This window comes from Adiantum capillus-veneris, chromosome 8 (assembly GCF_014529385.1).
Source record: "Adiantum capillus-veneris isolate H3 chromosome 8, ASM1452938v2, whole genome shotgun sequence".
NCBI classification, from domain to species: Eukaryota; Viridiplantae; Streptophyta; class Polypodiopsida; order Polypodiales; family Pteridaceae; genus Adiantum; species Adiantum capillus-veneris.
Genome location: NC_140938.1, coordinates 81,092,843 through 81,115,630, shown reverse-complemented (window position 1 = coordinate 81,115,630; position 22,788 = coordinate 81,092,843).

Sequence of the window (22,788 nt, the reverse complement as noted above, 5' to 3'; positions counted from 1 at the left end):
ACCCGGTGGTAGGAGTCTTGCCGAAGTACAAGAGATCGAACGCTATATGCAAGCAACAAGGGAGAGGGAAATCGAGAACCTACGAAGGCTAGAACAAAGTCGAACCCTGAAAGCAAAGGCTCCTATGACAACAATCATGCCAGCCGAGCAACCGAGTGCTCCCAAGGTAGCAGTCACGGAGGGGCAAGCGATGGGGAGCAATAATGCTTCCACCTTGAGGGAAACCTCCAGCATGCCAGGCCTAGATGGGATATTCCTAAACGAAAATTGGGAGTATGACCTACAAGCAGAAGCTTTAACTGATCGGTACACAGGACACACCTATCATGTGGGTTGGTTAGATGTTATACAATCCACATCGGGTGCTACTAGCATAGATGAGCAACAACAGAAAGTCTGTGATGTCCTCCATAGGATTGTCGAGTTAGAAAGACAGAACACAGGGATCAACATGAGATTCTTGGATACGGGAAAGGCCAACCAACCAACCCTGTCACAAATGGAGACTCCCTCAGTGAGCCCCATTGATCCTCCATATGTTGTTTCGCCAGGAGCCTCAATACAATCTCAGCCCACAAGTGGCAGCTTTACCTTCCCATATCTAGCTCATCTTTCTCTTAATGACACTACGGCTACCATTGCATATCCCAGTGGTGAGCATGACAAGAAGTACACCATGGAGTTCATTTGTTAACATTGCGTCGATGCCTAGTAGCACAGTGCCCCCAACTATACCTACATGTATGTATCAATCATGTGCACCTATCGTACCTCAGCCTCATGTAGCTCCTACACCTCCGATTATTCAAAGAGCTTACAATCCACAAATGGAATTATCCAAGCTCTTATACAAGTGGAGCCATGCCATTTAATAATAACATGCCATATCAGGCACCCCCTATGCCTAGGGCCACGCCTGTAAACTTTGGACCACCGTCTGGTACACCACCATACGAAATTTGGGACCCAAGAGCCGCGCGTATGCCAAGGCCAAGGCCAACTCCCATCTCACATGTGGTTCCAGGAGCACATACACCCATTATACCTACTCAAATAGGAGATTTGGCAGCATTTGCTCAAACTATCGGTCGCTCTATTGCGGAAAACATGCGTAGTGCACCTGATAGAGAGCCTAGGAGCAAGGCAGTTCAAGTAGCTAAGCTCACACAGAAATTCAGTGGAGACGGAGATGCTAGAAAGCATATGGAAGTCTTTGAACATGTGTGCGATTCCTTGGAAGAGCACAATGAGCTACATAAGTGTAAGGCTTTGAGTTTGACCCTAAGCGGAAAGGCTAGAGATTGGTATAGAACCTTAAGAGTAGAAGAGAAAACGATCTACTCTACTCTTAAGAGACTGTTCTTAAAAGAATACATACGAGAGGGAGTACTTTGGGGTGTAGCCTCTCAGCTCCAGAAAGCCCAACGAGAAGAAGGTGAATCCGTGAGAGACTTCATTAGTCGCCTAAAGAAATTGAATTCTCGATGCAATCCAAACGAGCGATTCAACAACAACCAATTGCTCGATAGATTCATTAGGGGACTACGACATGAAAGTATTTATAATGGCCTAGTCATTAGAGGTATCACTACTTGGGAAGCAGAAACTATGAATGCAATCCAATTGGAGGATAATTTAATGATTGTAGGAGAAAGAGTGTCTGCCGAGCCGAAGTCTAGTAGCTCGCAAGCATCAGGGCATGAGCCAATGAAGATAAAGCCAATCGTGAAAGAGCAAACGATATCTGAGATGACTTTGGCAGATCTCACAAAGGCCATCCAAGAAAGCCTTAGGGGTAATCGTGCTCCACAAAACACTCATATGTATCCAAGAAGGGAGCAACAATGGTGCTCAATTTGCTTGGGCCCACATACTACGAGTGAATGCCCTACTTTCAGAGTAAAGTTTAACGGGACTTGTAACGCGTGTGGTAGGTATGGCCATCAAGCGAAGGATTGCCTAATGCTTAAACGCATCATGGAAAATAGACCGCCTATAGCTTGGGCAGACTCACCTCGAGTTCTTGCATTGATGCCTACCCCACCCATGGAGCAACAGTTGCCATTACAGCACATGGTCCCTAGAACCCAAAATGTGGTCCAAACCACATCGTTGCCACCTCCAGTGCTAGGACCGCAACCCCCTCATCCAAGAGTTACACCTCTGAACCAAATAGGTTGCAAGTCATCTAGTACTTATGTAGATTGCGAAGAGGACATAGACTCTAGTATCACCTATGGAGTCGACATGCTTGAGGAGTGTCCCATGTACTATATGGAAGACCATTGGGGACAAAGCAAACCGGTATATCAAGCTACTGCGCTAGCAGCAAGAGGCCAAAACATTAATAGTTTTGCCAGGAGACCACCTCTTCAGTGCTACGAATGTGGTGGACCACATCGAGTAGCTGAGTGCCCCATTAGAATGCAAAAGAATGTTGCACTAATGCAAACAAGTCAAGGGAGTGCATTGGCAATGCCAATACTCGTTTGTAATCGTTGTGGCATAGATCATTTGATCGCACAGTGTCCTAACAATCCAAACGTGCCGAAAATCACACCATTGAACTTAATAGAGATTGTTGATGGGACACCACCAACTATAAACATAGCACCAGTGAATGCACTCACACGGTTGATGCTCCAAAAGCAAAATTACATCCTCGAAGAGAGAGATGCTGCATCCATTGCCCAAGCGAGAAAGAAGAAAACACGAAGAAAGAAATCCCTTAATGCTTCTAGCTCAAAACCTAGTTCAAAGACTAATATAGGGACAAGAGAGGATCCCGTGTATATGAATGACCCTCAGGATGATTCAGATTCGATAGAGACCACGGAGACCAAAACTATTACTACAAAGAAAAAAGCCAGTGAGGAGGATCACGAGAAGGAATTACGACGAACACCAAAAGAGTATTCAAAGTTAAACCACCCAGTTGCGAACCCCCAAGATAAGCCACGAGAGACAAAAAATGAGGATTGCAAGAGAAAGATTGGAACCTATCCAAACCCAATAGTGGAAATTGAACGAGTCCAACAACTGAGGGGTTTGGTAGAAGAAACTCAACGAACATTAGAACCTGAACCCAAACATATCCAGATGTCGGACACAGTGTTTCCCAGACAAGTTCAACCTCACAAGAACTACAGGCCGTTAGCTATACCCAGTATCATTCGGGAAGAGAGTGAGGGTAGGACATCTGAAAGTGGACACACACCTTTCCTACTAGAGAGAATGTTTGGTGAGGGAATGCCCGACCCCCTTGAGGAAGTGGAGATTCCATCTTCACCATTCTCTTGTCAGGGTCCTACGTCCCACAAGATGCCATTAAATGTTGCCAAATTGATGGATTTCATGTCTTCAGAAGTTAGAACCACCATCATGTCCAAACTATATAAAGACCCCGAGCTAGTCTCAGCTCTTCAAGCCTTCCTCAATGGAGAATTACAGGCCGGATTACCACAGTTTGCACATATGAACAAACCTGACTCGGTAATGAATGATGAGGAACATTTAGCACCACCATCTGACCTAGCGGGACATGAATCTGTAATTGAAGTACCCGTTAACAAGTTGGGGCAATACTTTGAAGGTGATGAATCTAATGCTACTCTACCAATCACTACTAAAGGATTAACTGTAAAGGGGGTCCTTGACGGTGGTGCGGGAGTCAGCATGGTGACAAAGAGTTGTTGGGAGTCTATGGGGCGACCTCACCTTGAAGCCACAAGCGTAGTGGTAAAAATGGCTAATGGATCTATTGTTACGCCTATTGGAATGCTAAAGGATCTCAGAATCAAGGTCTTGGGACACAAGGTAAGGCAAACTTTCATTGTTATGGATTTTTCCAAGCATCCTATGTCATTTGAGATGATCTTAGGGCGTCCATTCATGAGGGAAGCAAAAATGGTGCATGGCTGGTCCAAAAACCACGTCTACTTACAGTTCCAAGACTCTGTCATTCGAGTTGATCTTTTAAGTGGTCGAACGCATCCTCTAGGAAATAAATTCATCATTGATAATCGATCAGACACAACAATTCACTCAGCTCCATTACAGTATTGTTACACGTGTAACGAAGACACAGATATTGGGAAGAACTCTCCTTATATGGATATCCTACCCGGAATGGCTGAGTCAGACAATGTCGACTGGGTACACCTAGAGGCAACTATAGATACATGGGGAGCTAGAGGAACAACCTGGGTAACACCAAATGGGGAAGAGATACCACACATTGCACCAGTAAACATGTTAGGTATAGCGCATGTAACATCCGATGATAAGAAAGAGACACACCTACCTGAGAGTGAAACCGATGATTCCTCAAAGGCTTCAGGCCAATACACATCAGAAACGGAATCTCAGGGAGAAATGGATTCAGAACCTGAGGAAACATCGAGTGAGCCAAGTATAGAAACTGAACACTCAAGGTCTAGTACGACCATCTATGGTAATTTATATGAGAGTGAAGAAGATACAAGCGAAGACCTATCAAGCGAGTCGAGTTCAAACATTTACCAAAATCAAAACCTTAACAAGAAACAAAGGTCATATAAGAGACGACGATATCGAGCAAATAGGAGAGCTAGGATAAACAAGGAAAGATCTACTGCAGAATGGCTTAGCTATCTAGGGGCATGTGATGCTCATCGAAAGCTAGTAGACAATTGGGGTGAACATCTCCAGAGTGTCATGTGGTGCAGCCCGCGACCCATTGACCTCGCTCAATTGGAGGTTAAAGAGCCGAAATTGAGTCGAACTATAAGAAGACGTCAAAACCGAGAGTTAGCACAACAACAAAAGGAGGCAAAACTAAAAGAAAGGTCTCCGTCAGGACAAGAGCTTGCTGACTTACATACGGCTCCTGAACATTTTAAATCTTATACCACGGGGGAGCGAAAGGTTGCGTATGCCAAAGCCCAATGAATACCTACCAATGGAAGCAGTGGAGTCTATGATGGTCCAGCGGTAGTTAAAGAGATAGAATTAGTAGAACCAGGTGAGGAGTCTAAACCAGTCTTTATTGCCCAATACCTTACCGAAACTGAAGAGGCTGTACTTAAGGAGCTCCTCAAGGAATACAAGGATATCTTTGCTTGGACATATCATGACATGAAGGGCGTTCCACCTTCTGTGGTGCAACATACAATTCCCATGATCAACACTGCTAAACCCGTCCAGCAATGACCCTATCCAATGAATCCTAAGTACGCCAAAATTGTACAAGAGGACTTATCCAATGTGGATTCATATACCCTATTGAGCACTCATAATGGGTTTCTCCAATAGTCATTGTGCCAAAAAAGAATGGGAAACTAAGAGTGTGCATGGACCTCAAGAAAGTTAATGCAGCCACTAGGAGAGATCATTATCCCTTGCCATATTCAGAACATGTGCTTGAAAGAGTTGCGGGCAAGGAAGCTTATAGCTTTTTAGATGGGTACTCTGGTTACAATCAAATCACAATTGCATTAGAGGACCAAGCTAAAACTGCTTTTATCGCAGAGTTTGGAGTGTTTGCATTTCGTGTTATGGCTTTTGGCTTAACAAATGCCCCTGCTACATTCCAACGATTAATAAACACTGCGTTTAAAGAATTTCTAAGGGAGTTTTGTGAAGCTTTCCTAGACGACCTTTGTGTTTATTCTTCTTGGGAGAAGCATTTGTTATATGTACGAAAAATATTTGAAAGGTGCAGATTTTATCGCATCTCATTGAACCCTTTCAAATGCCAATTTTGGGTTAAGCATGGAGTCATTCTAGGGCATATAGTGTCCAAGAACGGGATATCCACAGATGAGAGTAAGATTAAAGCCATTGCCGATTTGCCACCACCTACGAACTATAAAGGAGTTCAAAGATTTATGGGCCATGTTGGTTATTATCGAAGATTTATTTTAAACTTTGCCGAGATAGCGCGTCCATTGTACAAGCTTCTTATCGAGTTTCACTGGACGGAAGAATGTCATCAATCATATGAGTTATTAAAGAAGGCCCTAACAAGTGCTCCAATCCTGCAAACACCTGATTGGAATGTACCTTTTCATGTGCATATTGATGCATCAAATTTTGCTATTGGGTGTGTTCTAACTCAACCAGGAGAACATAAATTGGACTACCCTATTAGCTTTGCAAGTCGCCAATTAAATGATGCCGAGATGAACTACACTACTACAGAGCGCGAAGGTCTAGCTATGATTTACGCAGTAAATAAATTTCGCTATTACCTTCTTGCTACCAAGTTTGTGTTTTATGTTGATCATCAAGCATTGCTATATTTGGTAAACAAGCCGTGTTCCACAGGTCGAATTACACGATGGTTGTTAATTCTTCTTGAGTTCGACTTCACCGTTGTTGTGAGGCCTGGGAGGAAACATGTCATGGCAGATCATTTATCTCGTATCCCTAATGGCGAAGCTCCTACGGGGGTTGATGATGAATTGCCTGATACTCCTTTGTTCATTGTTGAGACAATGCCTTAATGGAGTGAAAAGATTGTTAACTTCTTAGTTAATGGTTTTCCACCCAAAGAACTGCGAAAAGATAAAGCTCGAAAATTAATCAAGGAATGAGAACCCTATTGCTTACTGGCTGGAACTCTCTATAAGAGAGGAAAAGATGATGTTCTTAGACGCTGTGCCCGCGAGGATGAGTATTTATATATTCTACAAGAGGCACACATGGGCGTAGCTGGTGGTCACTTTTCAGGAAAGTTGACTGCCCGAAAAATCTTACAGTCAGGCTATTGGTGGCCCACTCTGTTTAAGGATGCATCACTTTTTGCAAAGGGATGTGATGAATGCCAACGCTTCAACAAGCCATAAAGAAGGGATAGGATGCCTCTACATCCCATCAAGGTAACCCAACCATTTGAAAAGTGGGGCTTATACTTTGTAGGACCGATTAGTCCGGCTGCACGTAACACGCAATCACGATATATCATTGTGGCTACCGACTATGTAACCAAATGGGCTGAAGCAAAAGCAACACGGAAGGCGGATGCAAAAACAACAGCTAAGTTCCTCTTTGAGAACATTATTACACATTTTGGATGCCCCTTTGAACTTGTGAGTGACAATGGAACTCATTTTATAAATGAAGTAATAAAAGAACTCACATCAAACTTCATGATATCACACCACAAGTCTACACCCTATTATCCCCAAGCAAATGGCCAAGCTGAGAGTACCAACAAAACTCTCATCTCCATTTTTGACAAAGACAGTCGAGGCTCATCGCACTGATTGGGACCTAAAGCTTACATCAACTTTATGGGCTTATCGTACTGCGTATAAAGTTGCTATTAATTGCACACCGTTTAAGATGGTGTATGGCCAAGAAGCAGTTATGCCATGGGAGTTTGTCATTCCTAGTCTTCGAGTAGCTTCTCAAGAAGGTTGGGATGGTAACCCCTTAGTGGAGCGATTATATATCCTGGAAAGGCTAGATGAAGAAAGGCAATTAGCTGTGCGAAATGCTCTAGTGGAGAAGGATAGGAGAAAGAAGTGGTTTGATAGCCATTTAAAGGATAAAGACATCAAGGTTGGTGATAAAGTTCTTATGTACGGGGTACGTAATGAAAAGAAGAAATTGAAATACGCTGGTAAGGGACCATATCGAGTGTGTGAAATTACCCCGCAAGGTACCATTCGTGTGGAGACTCTAGATGGAGTTGAAACCATTGGATTCCTTAATGGGAGTAAATTCAAAAGATATTATGATCCTCTAAGCCAGGAAGAGTCGCAAGCCATCCATCAAAAGAAGGCTGCCAAGGAACAAGCAAAGCTTCAAAAAATCCAAGCAAGAGTTGAGGCTCGAGAACGACAACAATGTCTTAGACGCCAATGAGAGGCTAATCTGGGAATCACGCAAGCATTTTTCGAGGACATAGATGACGACTCATTAGAATCTGAGCCACCCCTACGATACCCAATTGAGCTAAATAGCCCCTATGGGAAAGTACTATACAAAGCCTTATTAGATACGGGAGCTAAACACAATTTGTTATCCTATGGAGTTTGGTGTCAATTAGGGAAACCGACCCTATCCCCGAGTACGATGCAAGTCAAGGGCATTAATAAAAAGAAAAGTGCTATTATTGGAGTCCTTCAGACCCCTGTTGTCTATGACAATGGAAGCATAGTGCAGAGGTTTCTAGTCATGCCCGCGGGAGCTATGGAAGGCAACGTAAACCTGGGACGCACGTGGATGTTGGCAACCAAATGCACTATTGATTGGGATACTGGTAGTGTCACGACGCGACCACCGACTCTTACCCCTATCATTCAAGCAAAGTCACCTACGTTGCAAACTCTAGCAAAGTTGAAAGATAGCCAACATTCACAAGCCAAGGTGGTTAACTCATCTTTGCCGGCTACCCATGAACCTAGCACTTCAACACTTGTAGTTGCAGCAAGCAGTAATATTGCAAGTACTCAACTTGCACGACCTAAGAGTACATATCAACGGGTCCCCAAGGCCTTACTTCCAACTACCTCAACCCTCCCACCCATTCCAAGAAAAAATTTCCCGGGAAAACCAAGAGCGCGCCCTAGGAGAGTCAAGACCAAATCACGATGGATTCCAAAACAACTATTAGAAGCCCAAGGCTACTATGATGGAAATGAGAAAATTTGGGTACCTAAATGTAAAATGTGTCCTTCCCTATCGACAACAAACCCATATGAGTCAAACAGTGTGACGCTAAAGCCAATGGCAGACCGTGGGAAGGGAAAGATCACAGAATGCTACACACCTAGTCCAAAGCTAGTTTGGGCTCCAAGGCAAAACCAATTTATTCCACCTAGCTCTGGAAGGGGGGAGTTCCATGAAGCTTCTAGCTCCTCATGTAATACATCCATAGAGGTAAAAGCTTCTACACAGCCTCCATCTATAGTAATGGACCTCCATGAAGCTACAAAAGAATCCACACCTCCCAGTGTTCAAGAATCACCTGATGAACCACTTCAAGTTCGATCCTGGGAGAGTACCTTACCACCCTTGCAACTTGACGAGGCACCTAGGGTAATAGAAAACTACTGGCAAAAATCCTCACCTATTACCAACTGGAACAATTGGTTTCAAAGGGTGACGACATCATTTCAAACGGTATGATCTACCCAAGGAAGGGGGGAGTGTTTGTGGACATCCATCATTCACTTGCTTCCCTCTCACCTTTCTCCCTGACCTCTTAATCTCCGATCTTAGGGAATGTATATATAAAGCCTTATACTCACAAGAACAAGATAAAAAAGTAAAAGAGCAAGAGCCATAACACAAATCATAAAAAAAAATTATGCACAAGAACACGACCCTTGTAATATTTGCACTCTAACCATCATCTATTTGCGTGTACAGATATGGCTAGTACGCTAGAGTCATCCACTCCTGCCTTGGGTGAGAGGTACCCTCATTACTTTTCACAAATATTTCACATGGTCTTTCCAGTGCTTGCATGTGAATGGGATTTGATAGGTACGCTAGCATGTGAGAGGAATTTTGAGGAGTTAGAATGACTGATACGTCTCTTGACCACGTCTGATCCATACTTAGTAGAGAGCGTTTCTCCCATTGCACAAGCCTACCCTTTTGACCAAGATGACTATAGGCGTCTAGTGACCTTCTTAGTAAACATGGGCACCTATGATGAAGAAGAAAATTTACACGACTACACGGATGGCACATATGGTCTCATGGATGATGACTTTGTTTATCTCGACGACGAGGATAGGGGTTTAGCCTTAGGGTTTCCCCCCAACCTCTACAATATCCTATTCCCTTGACTCTCTAGGGGGAGTGCAAATAATTAGGTTAGGGTTCCTTATGTTTTTTGTCGTGTTCAATAAGTGTTGGTACCTTTTTCCACTAATGTGCCTCCTGGAGGTATTCCTTTTGTTTCCTAGTGTGTACAGGAGCGTGTTGCTATTGGTGGGATTTGGACCTTCATGGAATCTTTATCTCAACTCACTCTTCAAATCAAGCGTGACCATCGACACAAACAGGTGTTTCTTGTCCATTAGCATTGCCCCTTATCTTTTTTGCATCTATGATTGTCAACTTTAATTGTGATTGGTAGCCTAATATTCACCGCATTTGCTTAGTATCAAACATTTAATTCAATGTAATTTTTTGTCATAATCACTTGTCTAGGTTTAAAAATCAAGCAGTCCGACAAACTAGTTTGACCAAGTTAGGTGTTAGAAATCTTCTCTTAATATCATGGGGAATGCCTTCCTAATAATTAATGGTTACTTAGGTTCTTAATCCAATTTAGGCAGCATTGTGTGAAATGTACTAGGGCTTTCTAGTGGGCTTGACCCTATTGACCTTTAGCTTAAGTATTATAAAGGGAGTTTACTAGTGTGATGAGCCTGGGGAGGTGTATCAGTGTTATATGACCCCCCAAAGTTACAAAATTAAAATGCTGAAAAAGAACAAACAAAAAATCAAAGTGCCACACTGTAAAATCTTAAGCTGGAAGAGAAATCTCAGCTTGATTTGGTACTTCACTCACATGTATTGCCTATGGTACTAGAGCCCTAGAGGTTCCCAATATGGGCGCTTTTACTTGAAAAGCAAAAAACCCAAGGCATACAAAATAAGCACACATCAAAATTGAATCACTGTGAAAAGACTTTGGGGGGTCAAAAAAAAAAACCGTAATCAATCAGGCGATGATTTCATGAGAGATTCCTTTTATGGTAGCTTAACTACAAGGTCTTCTAGATATAGCCTCTAGTCAGCCCTCGAACATGAATACTTGGCTCTCGCGATTAAACAACTTAATTGACCACAGAAAATTAAGAAGCTTACCCATGGTATTAATATTCGATCTCTAGTGCCTTTCGACCGTCAAATTAGCGACCCAGACTTTTTTAATTTTTTACCTTTACATCTGTTTATGCATTTGATTACATTGCAATTTAATGTTCATTGCTGACAAATTGTTTGAAATTCTTTTACCAATCAATTTGTCTACCTAAAACTGCATATGCTTTTTAATCACTTATGAGAATGCAATTACTGTGCCAATGTTGTTTGATTTTGCAGTGACTGAAGAAGGCTAAGGACATTCATCTCAAATGCTCTTCCACCTCGACGAACGAGCTTCAACTCAATAGCTTCCGAGGACGGAATCTACATCAGGAAGGGGGGCATGTTAACCCTCACGGCTCACGGACACCCCATCACCTACGACGGACGTGTATTATGTATTTGGTAGAGTCAGGTACCGGGCTTGTCGGACCAATAGGAAAAGGGTAAGAGTGATCGGCTATGAGAGGCGCACTCTAACTGGGACATTCAAGGGATTAGTTGGCTAAGCATGGGCGCCCAAGTGTGAATGGGGTGAGCTCATATAAAAGCCAACTAAACCTAAAATTCACTCATTCTCTCAGTTGTGCAATAGAAGAGTGCTCTTGCTCCATCTCCATCTCCATCTTCTTCTTCTCCACCTCCTTGTGTGCGTGTGTATGTGTGTGAGAGAGAGAGAGTGTGTGTGATCGAGCATTACTACGAAGGCACGACGGCGGTGAAGCGGTTGAGCGCGGCACGACTGCAGCTTCTTCTTCATCGCGACGAGGAATCCTCCACGGCAGGAGCATAGAGCGGTGAGTGACACACCATTGCCCTCTTTTGAGCTTACTAGTTAAGCTAGTTGTGTGCTTGGAGCCGTCTATGGCTCGCACACAGTGTTAGGCAAGGCCCTTGCTTCGACAGTGCGGCAAGGAGCGCACACTGCGTTACATAAACTTCCTCAAATATGTCACCATTCAAGAAAGTAGTAACAATGTCTGACTGATGTACATCCCAACCAAAATGAGATGCCAATGCACATAGAAAATGCGCAGTAGTCATACGACAAGTGGGAGCAAAAGTCTCTTCATAATCTATGCCTTTTTGTTGTGCATCACCCTTTGCAACAAGTTGAGCCTTATAGCGATCAATCTCACCATCCGGCTTGCGTTTCAACTTGTAAACCCACTTTGTAGCAATGGCCTTTTTTCCAGGAGGCAAATCACATAATTCCATGTGACATTTTCTATAAGTGCATCATATTCTAATTGCATGGAAGCCATCCACTTTTTTTTATTTTGTGCTTCATAGGTTTCTCAACATCACATAAACTAGACACAACCAAAGCATAACAATCGGATGCATAAGATGCATGGCAAAAACCTGAGCGAGTACAACTAGACAAAGGTGCATCCAATTTACTGTCACGCAAAGTATGCACCACATTTAGACATACCTCTAGCTAGCTCATTTTCAGCCCTTTCCTCATGAAGCACATCATGTACATTTGCATCAGTAATACGCTGATGTTAACATTTTCAGAAACCCCCATATGTTGTACATTTGCCACATTGGAATTTACATTCGAACTTCCACTACTGAAATTGGCAACAAAGTGTCATAAATGTCATGTGAGCTTACATTGTTGTCTCTAATACATGAGAACAAGGGCTCAACAGAATCTTCCATAAACACAACATCTGGTATGCTTTGTTTATAGATGATACAACCTCAGCACTATAACCAACAAAAAGACATTGATAGCCTTATCACCAATTTTTTGTGTTGCGTTTGTGGCACCAAAGCATAACCAAAAACACACATGTGCTCAATAGAAAGCTTTCTAGCATGCCATGCTTTATAAGGAGTCATAGACGACAAAGCTTTTGTATGACACCTGTTAAGTACATAAGTGGCACACATGATGGCCTTTAGCCAATACAAAGGCGGCAAAGCTCGACTTTTGACCATATATTGTGCCATTTTTGTAAGAGACCTATTTTTCCTCTCGAAGTGTATACGGAACTGTACATTGGTGTTTTATCCCACGACCAGCCAAAAATGCATTAAATTCATGAGACATATACTCCCCCCCTCGATCGGAATGAGGGTGCCCAAAGTACATTTCGAGACATTTTCAGCCATAGCCAAAAAATATTTGAAGCACATAAACACTTAAGACTTTGCTTTAAGTGGATACACCCATGCATGCCTGGAGTAATCATCAATGAAAGTCACAAAGTAAAGGTAATTGCCCAAGGAGTTTGCATGTGTCCACAAACATCACTCTGCACAAGTTAACTTGCATGTGACCATAATTGAACCATCCTTGAATAACTTCAAACGCTGCATCTTACTCAAAATATAGCCTTCACAAACATGTTTGACAAGTGCTTCAAGAGGCGGCAAAGAAGCAACCATATCAGATTTCTACAAACGCAAGAAACTCGCAAAGTTCAGATACCCAAAACGTGCATGCCAAAGTTTTGCATCTGAAATAACCTTAGAACCCACAATTGCATTTGCAAAATTTTGCACAAACTTTTCATACAAAGTGAGCTTATACAACCCACTGCATAAAATGTCAGATGCAACAATTTCATCACCAAAATGGAGATTATGTATTGTATATATGTCATCCATAAATGTGACTACAAGACCAAGTCTAGCAAGTGCAAATACAGATAAAAGATTCTTCTCGATCCCAAGTACCTACAATGCATCAACAAGTGTGAAAGAACCGCCAACTTAGGACACTGCTTGATCAAGTGATTATTAGCTTTACAATAATGGCAACGCATCTTCTTTTTGCCCTTATCACCAGAATTCCCAGACGAATTATTGCCATCAAGAGCATTAGAAATAGGTGATTTACCACTCATAGAAGAACCAACTACATTGTTGTTGACACCTTTTCTTTGAACAACAATAAAGGCATGTTCAACTACACGGTGTCTAGTCCTGTTCTTTTATTATAAAAGTGACTCTTGTAATAGCAATGTGCATAATGCATCAAACTTGACAACTTCTGGAATTCCTTGGGTCATAAGTCTCCAAGTACTAGCAAAAGTCTGGTAAGAATATGGCAAAGCATTAAGAACAGTCTGCACAAGGGAACTGTCATAAATGACTTCGCCTGCAGAAATAAGTTTCTCATTGATATCCTTGACACCAGCAAGGAAAGTGTCCATATCATCTTCCTCATGCATAATCTTCAACTCCAACTCTTTACGCAACGATGCAAATTCTGCCTCATTACGACTTGCATAAAGACCAAAGAGAATATGGCAAAGCATCAAGAGCAGTCTACACAAGGGAACTGTCAGAAATGACTTCGCATGCAGAAATAAGTTGCTCATTGATATCCTTGACACGAGAAAGGAAAGTGTCCATATCATCTTCCTCGTGCATAATTTTGGACTGGAGCTCTTTACGCAGCAATGCAATTTTTGCCTCATTGCGACTTGCATAAAGACCAACCAGAATATCCCAAGCCTGTTTTGTAAATTTTGTTGAACGAATGTGAGAAGTAATAGTGCACTTCACAGACAACACAATCAATGCATGAGCCTACTCATCTTTTACATCCCAACGAGCTTGCTTAGCCGTAGGCAAAACAATTATGACAACAACAATCTTGCCACCAAAACCTGCAACATCCTCAACATCGCCTACATCCTCAGAACCAAGATGTACATCAATGCCCTACACAATGTTCCAAATGCCCTTTGACACAAGGACATGTTGCATCATATGAGCCCACATTGGGTAATTGTTCCCATCCAATGTGTCCTCAACAACGAACATCTTGAACACATATGTGTTGTTGTCAGCCATGGCCTATGCTACACTTACTGTGAAAAATGCCTGAAAAGAGGAGAAACGAAGTGCAAACATGTGCTATATAGCACAAACCATAGTAGACTGTAAGGGACATGTAATGCAAAAAATGGCACTTATAAATTTTTTACACAAAATGATAAAATAGCATGTGCAGTACTGCTTGTAGTAGAAATGAAGGTTGAAATGAGCCCAAATCAAAAATTTGAGCCAGAAACAGAGTATTTGTTGACGTGTTTGACGCTCGCCAAAGCTCACAAAAAACGGAGAACGTGAGCGGGCATGTGTTGGAGGTGCTAGCGACTAAGCTGGGGAGGACGCAACCTGCTCTGATACCAATTGTTGGAAACACATACAACTCGGACAAGGCAAAGGAAGCTCAAGGCACACAATAGAGAGTGTATTACTTAGTGTACAATGGAAAGATAGATAGCCCTAGAATGATGAGCATCTATACAATGATGGATCGAAAAAACCTCATAGTGACGGAAAAATATTGCGGCGGTCCTAAGTGTGTTCACACACATCAATACCACATGTATATGGTAACAAATCCCCCTTGGGAGTGATGCGATGAATGAGAGCTGACACATACAGTATAGGGAAGTGCCATGCCCTAAGGATAGGATTAGTCCACAAACGGGAGTAAGCCCCAAGCTTTGCGGAAAGCTTCAAACTTCTCACGAGACAATGCCTTTGTGAAAAGATCTGCAAGGTTGTCCCGTGTTAGCACATAATCCAAGCTGATATCTCTTTCTGAGAGTCTCTCCCTGACATAGTAATAATGCACCTCAATGTGCTTTGTGTGAGCATGAAAAACTGGGTTCCTTGCCAATGCACTATGACTGTCAGTGTAGATAGTGTTGACAGTGTCCTATCCAACACCCAAATTAGCCATAAGGCGTCTGAGCCATACACACTCAACCGTACCTGTGAAGACTGTCCTGTAATCATCCTCACAATTGGAAGTGACTAGAGTAGGTTGCTTTTTGCTCAACCATGGTATGCATGAACTGCCCAGCATGAAACAAAAACCGCTCGTGGACACTCTCATGTCATAACAACCAGCCCAACTTGAGTCCAAAAAAGCATGTAAATCTAACAACAATGATCCTCCCTTAGGATAAAACGAACCAAGATGTAAAGTGCCACTCAAGTAGCGAAAGATCTGCTTAACAACCTGCCAATGCTTAGACCTTGGGCTATCATAAATCTGCTAACCTGTGAGACTGCAAACTGAATATCCGGCCTTGTGTTGCATACATAAATAAGGCAGCCAATAATAGTTTGGTGAAGAGTGACATTGGTAGGATCACTAACATCATGAAGACTCAATTTCAAACTTGTTTCCATGGGAGTGGCAATAGGTTTGCAATCCTCAAGTCCAAACTTACACAGCAATGCCAATATGTAACTTGTCTGACAAGGCAATACCACCATCACACTGCTTAAACTGTATACCCAAGTAATGATGCAACAACCCCAAATCTTTCATATTGAAAGTAGCATTCAAATCACCTTAAATTCAGCAATATGTCTCTCATTTGGTCTAGTGATGAACATATCATCCACATAGAGAACCACAATGAGAAGTACATCACCCTCATGCTTTACATACAATGTGCTTTCTGTTGGACTGTTATGAAAGCCTCGTTTGACCAAATGAGTGCCAGCCTTTTGATACCAAGCACAAGGAGATTGCTTCAACCCATACAAAGCTTTCTTACATTTGCACACTTTATCTTCCTGCCCTTTAATGACAAAACCGCGAGGCTGCATTACATAAACTTCTTCAAATATGTCACCAGTCAATAAAGCAGTAACAATGTTTGGCTAATGTACATCCCAACCAAAATGAGCTGCCAATGCACATAGAAAATGCACAGTAGTCATATGATAAGTGGGAGCAAAAGTCTCTTCATAATCTATGCCTTTTCGTTGTGCATAACCCTTTGCAACAAGTCAAGCCTTATAGCGATCAATCTCACCATCCAGCTTGCGTTTCAACTTGTAAATCCACTTTGCACCAATGGCCTTTTTGCTAGGAGGCAAATCACATAAAGTCCATGTGTCATTTTCTATAAGTGCTTGATATTCTAACTGCATGGCAACCATCCAATTTTTTGAATTCTGTGCTTCATCAAAGGACAGAGGTTCCTCAACATCACATAAGCTAGACAGAGCCAAAGCATAACAATCCGATGCATGAGATACATGGCGAGAACCTGAACGAGTATGACTAGACAAAGGTGCATCCATTTTACTGTCATGCAAGTATGCACCAGCCATTTTGGCGTACCTCTAGCCTATTCATTCTCAGCCCTTTCCTCATAAAGTACATCATGTACATCATCATCGGTAATCGGCTTATGTGTAACATCTTCAGAAACCCCCATAGGCTGTTCATTTGCCTCATTCAAATTCACATTCAAATTTTCACCAATGAAAAGAGGCAACAAACTATCATAAATGTCCCGTGAGCTTACAAAACTTTCTCTACTACATGATAACAAGGGTTGAACAGAAGCTTCCACAAACACAACATCCCGTGAAACCAAGATACGATTTGTTTGTGGATGGTACAACCTGTAACCTTTGCTTTGAGCACTATTAGCAACAAAAATGCATTTGCTAGTCTTATCATCCAATTTTATGTGTTGCATCATTTGTGGCACCAAAGCATAAGCCAAACATTCAAAAACGCGCATGTGATCAATAGATGGCTGATATCATGCCATGCTTCATACGGAGTCATATACTGCAAAGCTTTCATAAGACATCTGTTAAGTACATACGTGGCACACATAATAGCCTGAAGCCAAAAAGAATGTGGCAAAGCTTGACCTTTGACCATACATCAAGCCATTTGTGTAAGTGACCTATTTTTCCTCTCAACAACACCATTTTGTTGAGGTGTATAAGGCATTGTACATTGGTGTTTTATCCCACGAGTAGCCAGGAATGCATTAAATTCATGAGAGATAAACTCCCCCCTCGATCAAAATGGAGGGTGCCCATAGTACATTTCAAGACATTTTTAGCCATAGCTAGAAATTGCTTGAAGCACACAAACACTTTGGACTTTGCATTAAGTGGATATACCCATGCATGCCTAGAGTAATCATCAATGAAAGTCACGAAGTACATGTAATTGCCCAAGGACAGAGTTTGCATGGGCCCACAAACATCACTATGCACAAGTTGCAACCTGTATGTAGCCCTTACTGAAGCATCTTTTGGAAACTTCAAATTCTAGCCTTCACAGATATGCTTAACAGGTGCTTCAAGAGGCGACAAAGAAGCAACCATATTAAATTTTTGCAAAGTTGCAAAATTCATATGCCCAAATCGTGCATACCAAATTTTTGCATCTCAAAAAGCCTTTGAATTCACAACTGCATTTGCAAATTTTTGCCAACACTTGTCATACAAAGTGAGCTTATATAGCCCACGTCATAAAATGTCCAATGCAACAATTTTATCACCAAAACTGAGATCATGGACTGTACATCTATCATCCACAAATTTCACAACAAGACCAAGTCTAGCAAGTGCAAAAACAAACAAAAGATTCTTCTTGATTCCAGGTACATACAATGCATCAACAAGTGTGAAAGAACTGTCATTTGCAGCAGTAAGTACAATCTTTGCAACTCCCTTCACCGGATAAGACGCATTGTTAGAACAAGTGACTATATTCCTGTGAGGGGCATTTAAACAAGTCACGATGAGAGGTAATGTGCTTTGTAGCACCACTGTCAAAGCACCACACATGAGGATCTACAACAACTGATATACATGCATCATGGATAGAAGGATCATAAGTGCACTCAGTGATAAAAGCCCATTCTGCATCTACATCAACATCACAATCTCCTTTTACAAAAGACTCTACAATAGCTGCATTTGTAGTGGAACCAGCCTCTTTTGCCTTCAATTTTGGACATTGCTTTATCAAGTGATCATTAGCTTTACAATAATGGCTACGCATCTTCGTTTTGCCCTTTTCACCAGAATTCCTAGACGAAGTGCTACCAATAGAACCATTAGGAATAGGTGATTTACCACTCACAGAAGAACCCTGAGAAGTGGTTACATTGCTATTACCACCTTTTCTTTGAGCAACAACAAAGGCACATGTTCAAATGCACGCTGTTTAGCCTTTTTTTTTAGATTTTAAAGTGACTCTTGCAACAACAATGTGTATAATGCATGAAACTTGACAACTTCAAGATTTCCTTGGGTCATAAGTCTCCAAATACTAGCAAAAGTCTAGTAAGAATCTGGCAAAGCATCAAGAACAATCTACACAAGGGAATTGTCAGAAATGACTTCTCTTTTAAAAATAAGTTGTTCATTGATATCCTTGATGCCAACAAGAAAAGTTTCCATTTCATCTTCCTCATGCATAATCTTCGACTTCAGGTCTTTACGCAATGCAATTTTTGCCTCATTGCGACTTGCATTAAGACCAGCCAGAATATCCCAAGCTTGTTTTGTAGATTTAGCTGAACAAATGTGAGGAGTAATAGTGCGCTTCACAGATAATGCAATCAATGCATGAGCCTGTGCATCTCTTACTGAAGGAGTACGAGCGGAAGTGCGACGCCAGAGAGAGTGCGAGAAGAAGAGCATGACGATATGGTGAACTCGCTCTACTGTAATGTGTAGAGCATAGTGAGTTCTTATTAGGTTTTTACAAAAGAATATGTGTACATACCTGGCGGCCCGCCCACTTACCTGGGCGACCACATTGGGCTTTATACCCCAACAACCTCCCACTTAAAGTCCAATGTGGTACTTTAAGTGTGAGAGAAGATACTATACAAGCTAATATACAAGAGATGTAGAGAAGTGGTGTACTACCCTACACCTAACTGCTTGCGAAAATGCGCAAAGCTCTCTGAGGGAAGTCCTTTTGTAAGTAGATCAGCAGGATTTTCTGTGGTGTGAACTTTGACAAGCTGAAGTTGCTTATCCTTGAGCATTTCCCTGATGAAATGATACTTCACATCCACATGCTTTGTCTTTGAGTGATAAACTGGATTGCGAGCCAATTGTATAGCACTTTGACTATCACAATATAACACAGGCATCTCTTCTTTGATTCCCAAATCTGTTACTAGTCAATTAAGCCAAATTGATTCTTTGCATGCTGTTGGGGTATAAAGCCCAATGTGGTCGTCCAGGTAAGTGGGCGGGCCGCCAGGTATGTACACATATTCTTTTATAAAAACCTAATAAGAACTCACTATGCTCTACACATTACAGTAGAGCGAGTTCACCATATCGTCGTGCTCTTCTTCTCGCACTCTCTCTCGCGTCGCACTTCCACTCATACTCCTTCAACTGGTATCAAAGCTCAGATCGAGGCTCGGGGCAGCACTGCAGGAGGCTAGAGTCACCATCTCAGATTGGAGTGAAATTCGACAGGCGAAGACACGGCCCCAAATCCTGTGGGACAGCCCGAAGGGCTTGGTGTTCTTAGAATTTCATTCTGAGGTCATCTCGGCCACCGTTCGGCTTCGACAAAGGTCTGTGCAGGCCATTTTCGACTACGTGGTCTCGACGGGTGCAGATCCGACTCTGCAAATTTGGGGTTTTCGGCCTACGACTGCAGGTGCTGAGGATATCGACACTCCCAGAGTGTTGATTTGTGGTTGTCTACACATCGAAGGACGGCTCACAGTTCTTGGAGGCATGTCACATACGACACGGGCGCATCTACACACAAACTGTAGGCGACATCCACTAGTTCATCAGGTAGCTTGTGTTTGCTGCTTGATATTCCAGATTTCATCCTGACATTGCAGGTACTTCCACATGGGATGTATTGTCAGAGATGATGTATGTCTGTTGAGGGTTTGCTGGCTATGAGTCACGCAGCAAACAACCGCCGCAGCGGTTACAGCATATAGTGCGAAATTTGTGGATGTATGACTTTGTAAGAAGTCTATGTACTGTCAAATTTACTGCAGCCTTTGTTGAGGGTCGAGTGAGGTTTTATTGAGCTGGGGGATTCTCGAATGTTGAGATCCTTTCGGTGATACAGGTCTTGGAGCGATCCCTCGAGCACCCTTAGATAGGCAGCTAGGATGTATTGACTGTGAGTTAGACAGTTGGGATTGCATCTTTGCTTTACTGCCGTTGAGGCATTGTCGCAGTCTATGCTTATAGGACAGTGACAGGACAGTGAGAGACAGTACAGGTTTACCCGCAGCTTACAGTGTCAGAGAGACAGTGTTTTTTGAGCTGTTTTTTGGTATGTTTTTTGAGTAAACCATAGCCATTTTACAAAGGAGACTTTGCCAAAATTTATGCAGAATCTGAAGCTTTATTGGTTCATTTGATAGGTTGATATTGGTTCAGAGGTCAGTTTACAGGGGAAACTCTGCCGAATTTTTCCCAGGAAAGTAAACCACTGTGAAGCGTAGCTATGGCTGGATCACAAGACACTGCTCTTTACAATATCAAGAAGCTGGATGGAACCAATTTCCCATTGTGGAAGAAGCAAATTTGGCACGTGTTGGTACAAAAGAAGCAGATAAAACCTATAAAGCTCAATGGGATAAAACCAGAAGATATGGATGAAGATGAATGGAGCGAAATGGATGAATTAGCACTTTCTACCATTATGCTGACTTTGGCAGAAAGCGTTTACTTCAATGTAGCAGACGAGATGTCGGCTTATCAAGCATGGTTAAAGCTCAGTGATCTTTATGAGAAGCAGAGTGCAGCTTCACAGGTATACTGGCTTAAGAAGCTTGTTGACTTGAAGATGAAAGAAGGGACACCTATGTCCAATCATCTGAATGAATTCAACACAATCTATAGTCAGTTGTCAGCTCAAGGTGTCAAGTTTGATGAACCTGTTAGTGCTATGTTCCTGTTGATCACATTGCCGGAAAGTTGGGACACTTTTCGCACAGCTTTGAGTAATTATGCACCTTCAGATGGTTTGAACATAGCAGGTGTAGAAGGAAGTCTGCTTACTGAAGAAACCAATAGAAAGACAAGGGACAAAGGCAAAGGAACAGCCTTAGTTGTCAGGGGAAGGACCAAAGAAAAGTACAAAGGTGGAAAGAGGAATCGGTCTCGTAGCAAGTCCCGCAGTGCTAAAGTCAAGAGTGACATAGAATGCTCCCATTGTGGCAAGAAGGGTCACATGAAAAGAGACTGCAGAGAATGGAAAGCAGAAAAAGGCAAAGAGAAAGCTGAAGACCATGGTGAGAAGAACAAGTCCTCAGTGAAGATTCAAGAAATAAATGTGACAAACACAGTTGCAGAGGATGACAGTCTAGTGTCAGGAGACATCTACTTCTTGAAGAATACAATGGACTCAGCTCTTCTTACAGCATCTAATGGAAATGCAATGAGTGACTGGATTATAGACTCAGGGGCATCACTTCATGTGTCTCCAAACAAGGAGTGGTTTACTTCCTAAAGATCATGTTCGGCTAGGCAATGGGCAGACATTTGAGATCTTAGGTGTTGGAGATGTTCAATTGAAGTTTCAGAATGGCTCTTCTTTCACGCTGAAGAATGTGAGACATGTTCCCGCAATTACAAAGAGCTTGATCAGCACAGGTTTACTTGATGATGCTGGCTACGTCACCACTTTTGGATAGAACATGTGGAAGATATCCAAGGGTTCTACGACAGTAGCACATGGAGTAAAGTCTGAAGGACTTTACATGATTTATGTATCAAATGTCTCTAAAAATGTAATCAATGTAACCGAGCAGCCGAACGTTTCTTTGTGGCATAGCCGGTTAGGACATATGTCCAAGAAGGGAATGGAAATCTTGTCTCGTTCTGGTTATTTGCCTGGCTTTTCATTTAATGATTTTGAATTCTGTGAACATTGTCTGTATGGTAAGCAAACACAACAGCCACATAAGCATAGAAGCAGTAGAAGAGATACACAGTTGGCACTTGTTCATAGTGATTTGTGTGGACCTATGCCTAACCTATCTCTAGGGGGAGCTTCTTACTTTATGACATTTATAGATGATTACTCGAGGAAAGTATGGGTTTACTTTCTCAAGCACAAGGATGAAGCGTTTAGTGTTTTCAAAACGTTTGTGACACTTGTGGAGAATCAGAGTGGCAAGAAGCTTAAATGCTTACGCACTGACAATGGTGGAGAGT